General features: G+C 54.3%; 4 non-coding genes across 4 annotated transcripts; 2 read left to right on the top strand and 2 right to left on the bottom strand.

The window, feature by feature from the left end:
- Nucleotides 1–925: 925 nt before the first annotated feature.
- On the bottom strand, nucleotides 926–1,078 carry LOC142565167 (5.8S ribosomal RNA). Its single transcript, XR_012824850.1, has one exon. It is a non-coding gene; the product is annotated as a 5.8S ribosomal RNA (ribosomal RNA).
- Nucleotides 1,079–2,218: 1,140 nt separating this feature from the next.
- Nucleotides 2,219–4,033, bottom strand: LOC142565136 (small subunit ribosomal RNA). The gene has a single exon (XR_012824819.1). It is a non-coding gene; the product is annotated as a small subunit ribosomal RNA (ribosomal RNA).
- Nucleotides 4,034–9,162: 5,129 nt separating this feature from the next.
- On the top strand, nucleotides 9,163–9,354 carry LOC142564997 (U2 spliceosomal RNA). The gene has a single exon (XR_012824730.1). It is a non-coding gene; the product is annotated as a U2 spliceosomal RNA (small nuclear RNA).
- A 506-nt stretch (nucleotides 9,355–9,860) lies between these two features.
- On the top strand, nucleotides 9,861–10,052 carry LOC142565049 (U2 spliceosomal RNA). The gene has a single exon (XR_012824771.1). It is a non-coding gene; the product is annotated as a U2 spliceosomal RNA (small nuclear RNA).
- The last annotated feature ends 4,948 nt before the right edge of the window (nucleotides 10,053–15,000 follow it).

The raw sequence follows: 15,000 nt of genomic DNA, 5'->3' as shown, positions 1-15,000 counted from the left end.
TTCGAAAACCCAGCGCCAACCGAGTACGACGCCCTACCACGTCCTTCGCCCAACACGGAGCTACTTATAGACGAGGCTGGCAGGCGGTGAACCGCCTGCACGCGTGCGGCGCACGAGCAGTTGCGTGGTAAGCGACCGTGTCTGAAGCCCAAACACCACCGAGGCAAAGATCGCCTTAGCAGCGCGCCGCTTCAGCAGGCGCCGCAGGGACGACTAAAACCTGGCGGGGGGCATCGTCTCGTGTAGCGTCGCCCCTGCCCCAACTGGAGTGGCCCAGTCTTTAGGGGACAGAGACTGCGAAGCACTTGGACCGACGGCGGACTACGACGGAACGCGTCAGCTCGGCCAACGCTCTCGAAGGAGACATTTTCCGTTTCGCGGCAATTTCTGCGCCGTGCCGTGCTCTTCTCGCTCGCAGACGGCGCTGTCGCGTCGAACCGCTTTCGGGGGCACGCCCTTCTCCTCCCCGCTCCTCGCAAAGAATCTTCAGATTCCTGCGACGAAGCCCGGAAGGGGTGCCCACACAGCTGCGGTGACACGAACGAGCGACCAGCTCTGGAGCTCGACGTACTCCGAAGGCAAACAACGCAGATTGCGATCGCTTCCGACTCTCTCGCAAACGTGCGCGCTACATGGCAACGGACGTTGGCACCTCGCGCTTGGACCGCTCTTTCCCTGCAGGTATCCGACACCATCCTGCGGCGGTCTTGCTAGAGGCGCGCACACGTCGCGCTGCAGTAGAATATAATGCCTCGTTTCCGTCTCTTCGAAGATTTGGCACAACGGCTCGCCACCGTCTCCTTCTTTGTGAGGTCGCTGGCGCGTGGCATTAGCGCTCAACGTACTGTCCATGATGCCGACGCGGTCAAAACGAGTCGACGGACGCACCTTCCCTGTGCGCCGAAGGCTCTCTTGATATGTGATCCGACCCTCAGACAGACGAAGCCAAGGGAAGACCCAAGGCCGCAATGTGCGTTCAAAGAATCAGTGCTCAGTGTGTCCTGCAATTCACACCAAGTCTCGCAGCTGGCTGCGTTCTTCATCGACCCGAGAACCGAGTGATCCACCGCTTAGAGTCGTGAAAAATAGTTTGTTCAATTCAGTACAGTACAACCAGGGTTTCAGGCACGTGGCGTCTCCCTGTGTGCGGTTTCGAAGAGCGCCTTTCGGCGTGTGCTCTTTCGGCGTGCGTACTCGCGCAGCTCTCCAAAACCACTCGGCCAGTGCCAGGGAGGGGCTTTCCTGCGCCGGAGCCACAACAAGTCTACTTGAGGCGGAAGACGAAGCCAGCAAGGTGCTTGGCCGCAAGTGCGTTCGAATCCGGGACTACGTTCCCTCGTCTGTCCGTACTTTTCCTCTTTCGACGTGCGGCGCCTTCCCAAAGCGCACAAGTCCGCTAACCGCAGAACGCTTCCGACGTAGCAAAGCCGCGTTTCCTTCGGTACTTCGCAGCAACGCCGCCTTTCCCTCGGCGGCGGGCAAATAGCCTGCAGACGTCGTCGCATTGAACCGCGATCTCGGACACCTCGCGCGTCACGAGCAGGAGCCGACCGGCAGCCGCCGGCCCTGTCGGGCTCGGCAGCATTTGCCGCGGAGGACGGGAGAGCGCTTTAGGCCACGGTTCCTTCCGTACTTGGCAGCCGCACCCTCATACCGCCACTTCCATGACCGACCGAGCGCCACACCGTTCCTTTAGTACTTGGGCAGCAACAAAGTCGGGTCGTTACTCCATACTCGCCGCAGGAAGCGACCGGCAGCCGCCAGCCTTTTCAGACTCGGCAGCGTTTGCCGCGGAGGACGGGAGAGCGCTCGCACCACGGTTCCGTGTGTACTAAGCGGCAGCTGCTCTCGACCGTCAGTTCCTTGACCGACCGCACGCTTCGCCGTTCCCCTCGTACTGGGCAAAGCAGCAGGTCGGGTCGTCTTACTCCCCTTCCGCGCAAGAGCGCCGAGGCGGACAGAAAGCCCACCCATTGTGCGTTACGCCGTTTCTACCCGCGGGCGCGGCCAAGCCAACCGTCCAAGGTTGCAGCCTGCGTCCACTGGGCGCAACAAATTTCGCACGGGGCGCCCCTCAAAATTCAGGCAGTCCCCGGCATGTTCGGGTATAGCCGTCCCCGCGTCCAAGCGGGGCCAGCGGCGGAAAGCGTCGGGCGCAGCGAGCTGCTTCACCCACACGGGGTTGAAACAATGGCGCTCGTCACCCTTCACAATCCGGTAATGATCCTTCCGCAGGTTCACCTACGGAAACCTTGTTACGACTTTTACTTCCTCTAAATGATCAAGTTTGGTCATCTTTCCAACAGACCGGCGCAACCGAAAGGCCGCGCCGGACATCGGTCCGAAGACCTCACTAAATCATTCAATCGGTAGTAGCGACGGGCGGTGTGTACAAAGGGCAGGGACGTAATCAACGCGAGCTTATGACTCGCGCTTACTGGGAATTCCTCGTTCAAGGGGAACAATTGCAAGCCCCTATCCCAATCACGAAAGAAGTTCCACGGGTTACCCAGTCTTTTCAGACAGGGATAAAGACACGCTGCTTCCTTCAGTGTAGCGCGCGTGCGGCCCCGGACATCTAAGGGCATCACAGACCTGTTATTGCTCTGTTTCGTGCGGCTAGGAGCCGCTTGTCCCTCTAAGAAGGTTGTAAGGTGCTGGGAACCCCGCACCTATTTAATAGGCTAGAGTCTCGTTCGTTATCGGAATTAACCAGACAAATCGCTCCACCAACTAAGAACGGCCATGCACCACCATCCACCGAATCAAGAAAGAGCTCTCAATCTGTCAATCCTCCCAGTGTCCGGGCCGGGTAAGTTTTCCCGTGTTGAGTCAAATTAAGCCGCAGGCTCCACTCCTGGTGGTGCCCTTCCGTCAATTCCTTTAAGTTTCAGCTTTGCAACCATACTTCCCCCGGAACCCAAACACTTTGGTTTCCCGGAAGCTGCCCGCCGAGTCATTTGAGTAACTCAGGCGGATCGCTGGTTGGCATCGTTTATGGTCAGAACTAGGGCGGTATCTGATCGCCTTCGAACCTCTGACTTTCGTTCTTGATCAAAGAAAACATTCTTGGCAAATGCTTTCGCAGTAGTTCGTCTTGCGACGGTCCAAGAATTTCACCTCTAGCGCCGCAATACGAATGCCCCCGTCTGTCCCTCTTAATCATTACCTCGTATTCCAAAAACCAACAGAACAGAAACGAGGTCTTGTTCTATTATTCCATGCAAGTTTATTCAGGCGACTCGCCTGCGTTGAGCACTCTAATTTTTTCAAAGTAAAAGCACCGGCCTTCTCGAGGCACACAATGAAGTGCACCAAGAAAGGACCGGCATGATGTTCAGTCCGAGCCGTCGCATCGGGTAGATGCACTACTCGTCTGGAACTGAGATCCAACTACGAGCTTTTTAACCGCAGCAGCTTTAGTATACGCTATTGGAGCTGGAATTACCGCGGCTGCTGGCACCAGACTTGCCCTCCAATTGATCCTCGTTAAAGGATTTAGAGTGTACTCATTTCAATTACGGGGCCTCAAAAGAGTCCCGTATTGTTATTTTTCGTCACTACCTCCCCGTGCCGGGAGTGGGTAATTTGCGCGCCTGCTGCCTTCCTTGGATGTGGTAGCCGTTTCTCAGGCTCCCTCTCCGGAATCGAACCCTGATTCTCCGTTACCCGTAACAACCATGGTAAGCAAGTAACCTACCATCGAAAGTTGATAAGGCAGACACTTGAAAGAAACGTCGCCGGCTCGTGGCCATGCGATCAGCACAAAGTTATCCAGAGTCACCACACAATACGGGCCGAAACCCGATCGATCTTGGTCTAATAAAAGCACCCGTCGCCCAAAGGGCTTCAGGCTCACTGCATGTATTAGCTCTAGAATTGCCACAGTTATCCAAGTAGGAAGAAACGATCTAAGGAACCATAACTGATTTAATGAGCCATTCGCGGTTTCGCCTTATTTCGGCATGTACTTAGACATGCATGGCTTAATCTTTGAGACAAGCATATGATTACTGGCAGGATCAACCAGGTAATCGTTCAACTGCGCGTCCAGCCTTTCAAGCAGGCCGGACGCCGTTTTTGCGATGCCGAGGCCACCTTCAGGCGCCCCAACACGCTTCGTTCTCGCAAAGTGTAGCACTTTGCAGTCCGAGACGACGGCGTTCGAGCTCGCTACGGCGCCCTCCCCGCAGGGCCGGGTATCGCCACGCGGCAAGAAGCACGCAACATTCTCGATAGACTGGTTGTGTCAACTCGATCGCGGCTTGCGGTTTCTCTTGAGCCCGCAGCACTGGTGGACCGACCGACACTTGCAACGTAGCCGAGACGGCAAAGCCGCCAGGCGACGGGTCACGCCCGCGCCTTCGGCGCTTTCGTATTTGACTCGTCCGAGGACGATGGGGAACACACCTCGATATCGTGGAAAAAGCGTCGTCCGACAACCAGCCCCTAACGCATCAAGCGGATGAGGCTGCAGACGTCAGCTGTGGGATCCACGGGAGCGATACCGGGGACACGCTTGACGGGCACGAAGCCCGCCGCACATCAAACACCCAGGTCGCTTTGGGGGCGACTGCTCTCTGGGACCCCCATATAATAGCAGCGATAAGTACCCAAACCTCCATGGGGCCGTACTCGTGGCACTTTCGACGAGCGTTTGGCGGAAATCGTGCCGCCTCGTAACGCCGCGAGCAAGATTGAAAGCTTACGTCGGCGGCACCATGCCGAAGTCGTGAAACTGCAGCGCGTCCATCGAATGCGCGAACGGCAATTTCTCGCGAATGGCCAGTGCCGTTTCCTGAACGATCGCCTTTCGGTCCCCCTACGGGGCGGCCCCCGGCCGATCGATTCGAGGAAAGCTAGCCCGGCCCCTTCGCCATTTCCGAGCACGAGTGCGACCAGCGCGGGCGGCGTGCTCGACGCCCCGGCTGACATCGTTTGGGACTGTGTCTCTTCGAGCGCTCGCGCCAACGTCGCGGGGCCGACGACGACGCCCGGCCGGTTCTCCCGGTTCCCGGCGTGTTATAGTGCAGCCCTCTGCACGGCGGCGCCGACTGAGTAGTGGCCGTGCAGCGGCTTGTACGCCAAAGTTGCGTGAAAGGCGTCGAGCTCCCGCCGGCCCGGCTCACGTGGTTTCGGACTTCTGTCGCTTCGAGCGCTCGCGTAGCCGTGCCTGGGCACGATTCTCGACTCCGCAGCAGTGCGCGGAAACAACTACGAAGACGCGCAAGCCGAAAATCGCACTGCGGTACAATGTCAGCCGGGACCGTATGGCCCCTTATAGTAGCAGCGATAAGTGGCCAGACCTCCATGGGGCCGTACTCGTGCGACGAGGCGGCGTACTGTGCCGAGCCGAGCGCCAATATTTCGCTTTGGCGCGGCTGATACGAGCTCTCGCGATCGCCGCGGTACCGCCGCTCACCGATTCAAGGCACGCTAGCGCGGTCCGCTTCGCCATTTCCGAGCACGAGTGCGACCAGCGCGGGCGGCGTGCTCGACGCCCCGGCTGACGTCGTTTCGGACTTTGTCTCTTCGAGCGCTCGAAGCCATGCCGGGGCCGACGCCGACGTCTGCGTGGTGTTTACACGATTCCCGGTGCGACACAATGCAGCTGCGAGCAGGATGCCAGCGATTCCGTCGCGGCCGTGCGGCGGTGTACACGCAGAAGTGTCGCGAAGGGTATCGAGCTCCCGCCGCCCCGGCTGACGTCGTTTCGGACTTTGTCTCTTCGAGCGCTCGCGCCAACGTCGCGGGGCCGACGACGACGCCCGCCAGGTTCTCCCCCAGTTCCCGGCGAGCTATAGTGCAGCCCTCTGCACGGTGACGCCGACTAAGTAGTGGCCGTGCGGCGGCTTGTACGCCAAAGTTTCGTGAAAGGCGTCGAGCTCCCGCCGCCACGGCTGACGTCGTTTCGGACTTCTGTCGCTTCGAGCGCTCGCGTAGCCGTGCCTGGGCACGATTCTCGACTCCGCAGCAGTGCGCGGAAGCAGCTACGAAGACGCGCAAGCCCAAAATCGCACTGCGGTACAACGTCAGCCGGGACCGTATGGCCCCTCATAATAGCAGCGATAAGTTGCCAGACCTCCATGGGGCCGTACTCGTGCGACGAGGCGCCGTACTGCGCCGAGCCGAGCGCCAATATTTCGCTTTGGCGCGGCTGATACGAGCTCTCGCGATCGCCGCGGTACCGCCGCTCACCGTTTCAAGGCACGCTAGCGCGGTCCCCTTCGCCATTTCCGAGCACGAGTGCGACCAGCGCGGGCGGCGTGCTCGACGCCCCGGCTGACGTCGTTTCGGACTTTGTCTCTTGGAGCGCTCGAAGCCATGTCGGGGCTGACGCCGACGTCTGCGTGGTGTTTCCACGATTCCCGGCGCGACACAATGCAGCTGCGAGCGGGATGCCAGCGATTCCGTCGTGGCCGTGCGGCGGTGTACACGCAGAAGTTTCGTGAAGGGTATCGAGCTCCCGCCGCCCCGGCTGACGTCGTTTCGGACTTCGGTCGCTTCGAGCGCTCGCGTAGCCGTGCCTGGGCACGATTCTCGACTCCGCAGCAGTGCGCGGAAACAGCTACGAAGACGCGCAAGCCGAAAATCGCACTGCGGTACAACGTCAGCCGGGACCGTATGGCCCCTTATAATAGCAGCGATAAGTTGCCAGACCTCCATGGGGCCGTACTCGTGCGACGAGGCGGCGTACTGCGCCGAGCCGAGCGCCAATATTTCGCTTTGGCGCGGCTGATACGAGCTCTCGCGATCGCCGCGGTACCGCCGCCCACCAATTCAAGGCACGCTAGCGCGGTCCCCTTCGCCATTTCCGAGCACGAGTGCGACCAGCGCGGGCGGCGTGCTCGACGCCCCGGCTGACGTCGTTTCGGACTTTGTCTCTTGGAGCGCTCGAAGCCATGTCGGGGCTGACGCCGACGTCTGCGTGGTGTTTCCACGATTCCCAGCGCGACACAATGCAGCTGCGAGCGGGATGCCAGCGATTCCGTCGTGGCCGTGCGGCGGTGTACACGCAGAAGTTTCGTGACGGGTATCGAGCTCCCGCCGCCCCGGCTGACGTCGTTTCGGACTTTGTCTCTTCGAGAGCGCGCGCCAACGTCGCGGCGCCGACGACTACGCCGGCCCGGTTCTCCCCTTATAATAGCAGCGATAAGTGGCCAGACCTCCATGGGGCCGTACTCGTGCGACGAGGCGGCGTACTGCGCCGAGCCGAGCGCCAATATTTCGCTTTGGCGCGGCTGATACGAGCTCTCGCGATCGCCGCGGTACCGCCGCTCACCGATTCAAGGCACGCTAGCGCGGTCCCCTTCGCCATTTCCGAGCACGAGTGCGACCAGCGCGGGCGGCGTGCTCGACGCCCCGGCTGACGTCGTTTCGGACTTAGTCTCTTGGAGCGCTCGAAGCCATGTCGGGGCCGACGCCGACGTCTGCGTGGTGTTTCCACGATCCCCGGCGCGACACAATGCAGCTGCGAGCAGGATGCCAGCGATTCCGTCGTGGCCGTTCGGCGGTGTACACGCAGAAGTTTCGTGAAGGGTATCGAGCTCCCGCCGCCCCGGCTGACGTCGTTTCGGACTTTGTCTCTTCGAGCGCTCGCAGCGATGTCGAGGCGATCGCCGACGTCTGCACGGTTCCCGGTGTGCTACAATGCAGCAGTGTGCCAAGCGACACCTCTTGGTTGCCGAGGCAAGCACGGCGATTTCCTGAAGCGAGCGCATTCCGGCCAGGCAGCAGCGGGCTTTGCGCTTTCGGGAGTGCTCTTGCTGTAAAATTTGAACGTGTGCAGCTGCACGAAGCGAGTGTATTTATTTTCTCTCTCTCTCTCTCTCTGCCTTTGAGGCGACTGTAATTTTAATTTAAATGCAATCGGAGGCGGGAGCAACCTGATGAGAGTAGGTTGACTTCGGCGCGCCTTGTAGTTTATAAATTGCTTTCAAGCTTTGACGACATACGCCTTCGCGCCATCTGCTTTCCCGGTCTCTTTGGCACTTGATTGTGTGTGCTGCATGCTCTGCATTCTAAGGAAACACGCCTGTTTGTCTCCCTCTCTCACGTTCTTCTTTTTTTAGCTGCTCCTTTAGAAGCTGCTATGCTCTTTACTCGTTGTAAAATAGAATGCTGCCACAAGCCAACAACCTTTGCGTGTTTTTTTTTTTCTCTCTTCCCAAGACGTTTCTGCCATTACTCACTGGCTCTAGTTCGCTCGCGCCATCTACCGTTCTTTCTGTATGGCGAAGTCCGTAGGTTTTCCTAGTTCCGTACACAGATGGCGCCAATGCGTTTTCGCGCCAGTTTCGAACGACCTGGCTGTACTCACGTTTCTCACTTAAATGGTTCAAATGGGGATTGCGAAAGGGGTGGTGCTTTCTTCTTGTGTAAGGCTGAGCTTCAAAGCTGCGTTTAAGCTATGCTAGCATGTGTGTGTGTGTGTATATATATATATATATATATATATATATATATATATATATATGTATGTGTGTATATATACATATACAAACACACGCGCGCGGGATAGTGGTAAAGATTATGAGGTAGCACTTTTTTTAACATACAATACCTGTGCTTCACATGGCGATTCTTCTCCCCCCTCTGTTTCCGGTTGGAAGGAGTGCGCAGTCTTTTCTATATTTATTTTTTTTTTTCATTCACTTCTATGTTGCTCGTCTTCGTACATGGGGCACGCTACCTAATTCTGCCGGTCGATTCTACACGTTGCGATCCGTCCCGGCCTGTGCCGTATCAAAATTTTCAGTGGGCCTTGCGGTAAATAAAAAGAAATGAAGGAAATGCGCGTGCTATATTACACTTGCGCACGGGCTTGAAACGAAGGCCTCAAAGAAAGTCACCTCGAGCGGCCGCATTCAGACGGAAGTAAGCATTCCCCTTGCGCGTGTTTTCCGCTCGCCTGCTCCGTTTTCTACGAGGTTGCCGTCGTTGGTTTGGCCTTACAAACAAGCTTGCACTCGGGTCTCGTTTCTACGCGACAGCGTTTCGTTAACAGCGAAAGACTGAGGCGTCGCGAGTTTATTCCTCAGATAGAGAGCATAGAGTCTCTAGACAGGCTGAAATTTAGAAAATTGCCCACGCTGTTGCTGAGGTTACCAATGTCGGCAGGGCGCCCACAAGGCAGTAGTACAATGGAGTGAAGTGAAGGACATCGCTTCTCGGCCTTTTGGCTAAGATCAAAGTGTAGTATCTGTTCTTATCAGCTTAATATCTGATACGGGTTCTATGTGGACCCACGATATTAAACCTATTTTTGGAAGTTGGCGGAGTGCTTGAAGCCTGCTTCACCTCCGCCGCAGGTCGGCCCGGTATTGCACTACCTCCGGGATCGGCCCCCGCTCACTTCGGTGAGACTTCATTCAATCAAAATGAAGAACACAAGCTCGAAGCGAGCACTGAATTCACACGCACCATTCCTATACCATACGCAACGACGCCGGTTCGCGGACCACGAGAGTAATTAAACGGCCACTCCACCTGTGTGTAGCGTCGCACTTCATGCCGCGCAAATGGGACGCGTGACGGTGGACGCGGTGGTCGTCGGCTGCCTTGGCACCTGGGATCAGGGGAACGATCGCGTGATGCGCAGGCTGTGCAGTAGGTCATACCTACGGACACTCAAACGCCTGTGCATCAGCGATACTATCAGCGCCTCTACAAAGATTTTTAGAGCCCATGTCGGCACCTCTTAGATGATCTTATGTTTTTAGAGAAGCGATTTTTGCTGTTTTACACCTTTACAGTTTTAGCCTTTTATTACTAACACCACTAACTAGTTTTTTTAGTCATTTGTTTGCCGGTTTTAGACTACACACCTTTTATCCGTTTTTTCCTTGGTTTCGTAACAAATATTTATGATGTGATGTGTAACTAGCATAATAAAAAACTCTGTTCTTATCAGCTTAATATCTGATACGGGTTCTATGTGGACCCACGATATTAAACCTATTTTTGGAAGTTGGCGGAGTGCTTGAAGCCTGCTTCACCTCCGCCGCAGGTCGGCCCGGTATTGCACTACCTCCGGGATCGGCCCCCGCTCACTTCGGTGAGACTTCATTCAATCAAAATGAAGAACACAAGCTCGAAGCGAGCACTGACTTCACACGCACCATTCCTATACCATACGCAACGACGCCGGTTCGCGGACCACGAGAGTAATTAAACGGCCACTCCACCTGTGTGTAGCGTCGCACTTCTTGCCGCGCAAATGGGACAGCCGCACCAGCAAATTTCTTATTACGGCCTTCGAGAAAAATAAATGACAGCAAAAGAAAGAACCAGGAGGGAGAATCGGCAAATTATATGTCTAAGAAATAGGATTGTTATTTATCCGATGTTTCTGTCTGCTGTAATGAGCCACTATAGGACGGGGAGGGGGGGGGGGGGGGTGTATGATTAGCCGTGGGTTCGGCAACCAATGTGAATCCCGCTCAAAGCCAACACTGGATTTTTGTGTTCACTATTGCTTGGATCCGTAAACCACAGCGCCAACGCAAGCTCGCCCTGCCAAAATCCGCTGCCCTAGTGGAAGAAAGATTCCCTATGAAAGAAAAATAGAGTGCCCGCTTTCTGGCAACTACTGTGCAGCCGTTGTGTGCACATTTTCGCAGCAGTGGGAGCGAACGCCTCGAAAACAAGCTTGTCGTGTGGCCAAGCCTTGCGAAATATATTCAAGGGTTCAAAGGTGCTCCAGCTTTCCAACCTGTATGTTATGAAGACCTGTTGCTACCTTTTCATCCTCCTCCTCCTGGTTACGCCCAGTGCAGGGCAAAGGCCTCTCCCATAAGTATCCAAGTACCCCGGTCACGTGCTAATTGTCGCCATGTAGTCCCTGCACATTTCCTAATCTAATCTGCCCTCCCAACTTTCTGCCACCCCCTGCTACGCTTCCCTTCTCTTGGAATTGAGTCCGTAACCCTCAATGACCATCTTCCCCCCCCCCCCCCCATTGCATGCCCATTTCTTTTTTTCATGGTTTAAACTAAGGTGTCATTAACTCGCGTTTGTTCGCTCGCCCCTCAATCTGCTCTATTCCTATCTCTCGTGACGCTACACCCATCGTCCTTCTTGCCAAAGCTCGTTGCGTCGCCCTCAGTTACCCTTCGGTAACCCTTAAAGCTTTCCGTTGGGGCACTCGTGGCATCTTTCTCGTTTAAATAAGGCTACTTTTCTTTTCCGCTTTTTTTTTTTTGGGGGGGGGGGGGAACTCTATGTGCTAGGCGCGATTTTGCCTGTTGGTTCGGCTTAACGCAGAACACTCCCGCATTGCAGTGAAGCCGCGTTGAAGGGGCAAAGAGTAGCGCAGTGAAGCGCATGCACGGGCGAAAAACGCAAATATTAGTCAAAAATACAACCTTGTCGCCAAATACGAACTTCCATTATCGGAAATTCGAGTTCAGTTTGTGCATTGCGTTCGCCTAGAGAACATAAATGCCACAGCAGCCAAGTCAAAGCTTAGGATCGCGTATCATCTTTTTTTTCTTGCCTTTTACTCCTTGGCCTGCGTGACATGCACACGAAAGTTATGATATAGTGAAAACACGAAATAATGCAGATCAGATCTATTTTGTGCGTTTTGTTCTTTGTGGACTACAGCGGTGTGCGTTATGAGAAAGTTTCAGTGCCCTTCTACTGTGACCTGCGAAGCTACATTTAAAACCACATTGGTTTGCGCGGTTATTGCTACAAACTGCGTGTGGGTGCGTTCGTTTTTTTTTTTTCTTTCGCTACGCAGCGATGGGTTATCGCAACCGCGATCGGTTCTGCTGCTACGCTAGACGCGTTCTTGCCAACGGTTGGCTCTATACGCGACGCGTGTCGCGTGGTCGGCACATTCAAGCAGTCAATTGCAAACCGTTCCAAGAAGAAGGATGCACTCCACTTGACACCGGGAGCGCTAGTTGGACGATTGTACGTTTTGACCCTCGAGGAAGCGCCACCAACCCGCCTTTTCTATAATACGATAAGATTCAGAGCGACCGCGACCACTTGCCTTTGTCATTGCCTCGGGCACAGTTTTTTTTTTTTTTTGTAAGCTCAGATACTCAGACGCGCCCGTGTTCACGCGCACTTGCTCTCTCCGATAAGCAGGGAAGCTCGGTTGGGGTGGTGTGGGCCCTTGCGCATGCGCTGCTGAGCTCGTCGCTTCGGCGGCCAGTCGAGGCTGGCGCGTTGCGTTCGCCTAGAGAACATAAATGCCACAGCAGCCAAGTCAAAGCTTAGGATCGCGTATCATTTTTTTTCTTGCCTTTTACTCCTGGCCTGCGTGGCATGCACACGAAAGTTATGATATAGTGAAAACACGAAATAATGCAGTGCGGCTGTATCAGATCTGTTTTGTGCGCTTTGTTCTTTGTGGACTACAGCAGTGTGCGTTATGAGAAAGTTTCAGTGCCCTTCTACTGTGACCTGCGAAGCTACATTTAAAACCACATTGGTTTGTGCGGTTATTGCTACAAACTGCGTGTGGGTGCGTTCGTTTTTTTTTTCTTTCGCTACGCAGCGATGGGTTATCGCAACCGCGATCGGTTCTGCTGCTACGCTAGACGCGTTCTTGCCAACGGTTGGCTCTATACGCGACCCGTGACGCGTGGTCGGCACATTCAAGCGGTCAATTGCAAACCGTTACAAGAAGAAGGATGCACTCCACTTGACGCCGGGAGCGCTAGTTCGACGATTGTACGTTTTGACCCTCGAGGAAGCGCCGCCAACCCGCCTTTTCTATAATACGATAAGATTCAGAGCGACCGCGACCACTTGTCTTTGTCACTGCCTCGGGCACAGTTCTTTTTTTTTTTAAACTCAGATACTCAGGCGCGCCCGTGTTCACGCGCACCTGCTCTCTCCGATAAGCAGGGAAGCTCGGTTGGGGTGGTGTCGGCCCTTGCGCATGCGCTGCTGAGCTCGTCGCTTCGGCGGCCAGTCGACGCTGGCGCGGTACTGGTAATCAACTTCGACGTGCATGGTGAAACGTCGCTTTGTATTGCCGCTGTAGACTGGCAATGCAATGTGTTTGCGAGCGATTGGAGAAATGAAAGAGCGGGCACTGTCATGCCCTTCTAGAGCAGCGGAAATGTTCCTCCAAGCACTAGGTTTGAAAATTTGCGCCTACGAACATGAACGAAACAATGAAAACGGTCTGTAGCTGCCTTCGCTTCATAAAATTCCCGTACGAAGAAATTTGCATGCGCAAATGACAGCGCAAAAGAGAGAAACCATGTAAAGAAGAATGGCTGCCTTTTCGCGTGATCTCCCGCATGAAACCTAATGGGATAGACTAATTTTAGCCGTTCATTTTGATTTGCCGAATGTAAGCCGGAACACTTTCTACACGCGGTCTTAAGATTTGAATGGCAATCAAAGACAACCTTTTTTTTATTTCTGTTTGTTCTATCTGGAACCAAACTAATTAAGAACGCCATTTCAATCTTAGATTCGATTAGATATCGTGACTGGTATGCTGAAAAATCACGCCTTGCGTCACGTCACCCCTTGTATGAACATGCTGTTAACCTTCGTGATCGCGGCATTAAAAATCGCCAGTTCCCGAACTTTAATCGCGCCGATGATGCTGGATTCTTATTGTAATGATTAGATAGAAAGCGCTTGTTCTACGGCTAGCTTTAAGGAAAAGAAAAACATCATTCAGGAATGGATACCTCAAAACAACCGAAAAATGTGCAGGCTACAATGAGAGTACTAAGAATACTGAAAAAGATGAAATCTAAACATGCTGCAAGGAGCCAACAAATGCAATTGAACCAACGAACTGAAGTGAAATTATTTCATCAGGACACGCCCCGAAAAAACGCGGCCACTTTCAATGATCACTTGAAATCTGATTCCTTTTTCTTTTTTTCTACAACGGATACTAATTATATTCCCAATGGCGGATGTGAAAATTTCGGAGCGCGGCATTTTCGAAACCTCATGGCCTCGGACGCTTTCTCTCATGTTTAAGTATTTTGGTGGTGGCGTATTGGTGCAGATGGAGAAAATTTTTGCGCACATAATTTATAAACGTGTGGTTCATTTTCTTGAAAAACACAAAGGGCTGACAAACGACCAACCAGCACACAATTAAATTGGTATTACGCACGATTTCGCAGCCGCAGTAACAAAAGGGTCGTAACAAACGGTTTCACGTCTCTCAAAATGAAAAAAAAAAATAAATAAAAACGACTGCACAAATTAGGTTTTCCCCAACTGGATGGTTTCGATCAGCTTTTGAACAGCTGTTCTTTAAATTGAGTTGGCGTTGATTGCGTAGGTGCGGGCACCTGTTGTTAAGGATTTTTGTAAATGGCATCATGACTGGATAGATGTATGAAACAGTCTGTTCACTTCAGGATCAAGGGAGGACCCCCCCCCCAAAAAAAAAAAAAATCGTGTCGTGGTGAGAGAAGTGGCAGATGAGTACTATTATCGGGAGAAAGTGAAAGGAAAACCGCCTCGTACTAAGGAGCCGCTCCTCTTAAATGTGAAGCTGCAAACAAGTTTTTTTCTTGAGACGCTCTATAAAGTTATACACAGCTCCAGCACCCGTACACGAAGACAAATATCCAAACTGGGAAGAAAGCATGAAATTCGCAGCGCCCGTTTGCTGTGAAACAACGGGCAACATTACGCGAAGTCCGCTACCACGTCAGCCGGGGCGGCGACGGAGACCACCAAACGGCCGCCCTTAAGCCAAGTAGCGAGTGAAAATGCCCGGCGCGTAAGCGACACGGCGACTAAAACTGAGGCCACGGGACTGTTGCTCAAATTGTGTGTAGTCCGGTCGGTCTGTCGGCGCCTGCGCGCGGCTAAGTCCGCAACCACGTCAGCCGGGGCGGCGACGGAGACCACCAAACGGCCGCGCTTAAGCCAAGTAGCGAGTGGAAATGCCCGGCGCTTAAGCCACACGGCGACTAAAACTGAGGCCACGGGACTGTTGCTCAAATTGTGTGTAGTCCGGTCGGTCTGTCGGCGCCTGCGCGCGGCTAAGTC

Source organism: Dermacentor variabilis, chromosome 11, assembly GCF_050947875.1.
Source record: "Dermacentor variabilis isolate Ectoservices chromosome 11, ASM5094787v1, whole genome shotgun sequence".
In the NCBI taxonomy this organism is placed as follows: domain Eukaryota; kingdom Metazoa; phylum Arthropoda; class Arachnida; order Ixodida; family Ixodidae; genus Dermacentor; species Dermacentor variabilis.
This window is presented reverse-complemented; position numbering and strand designations above follow the sequence as displayed.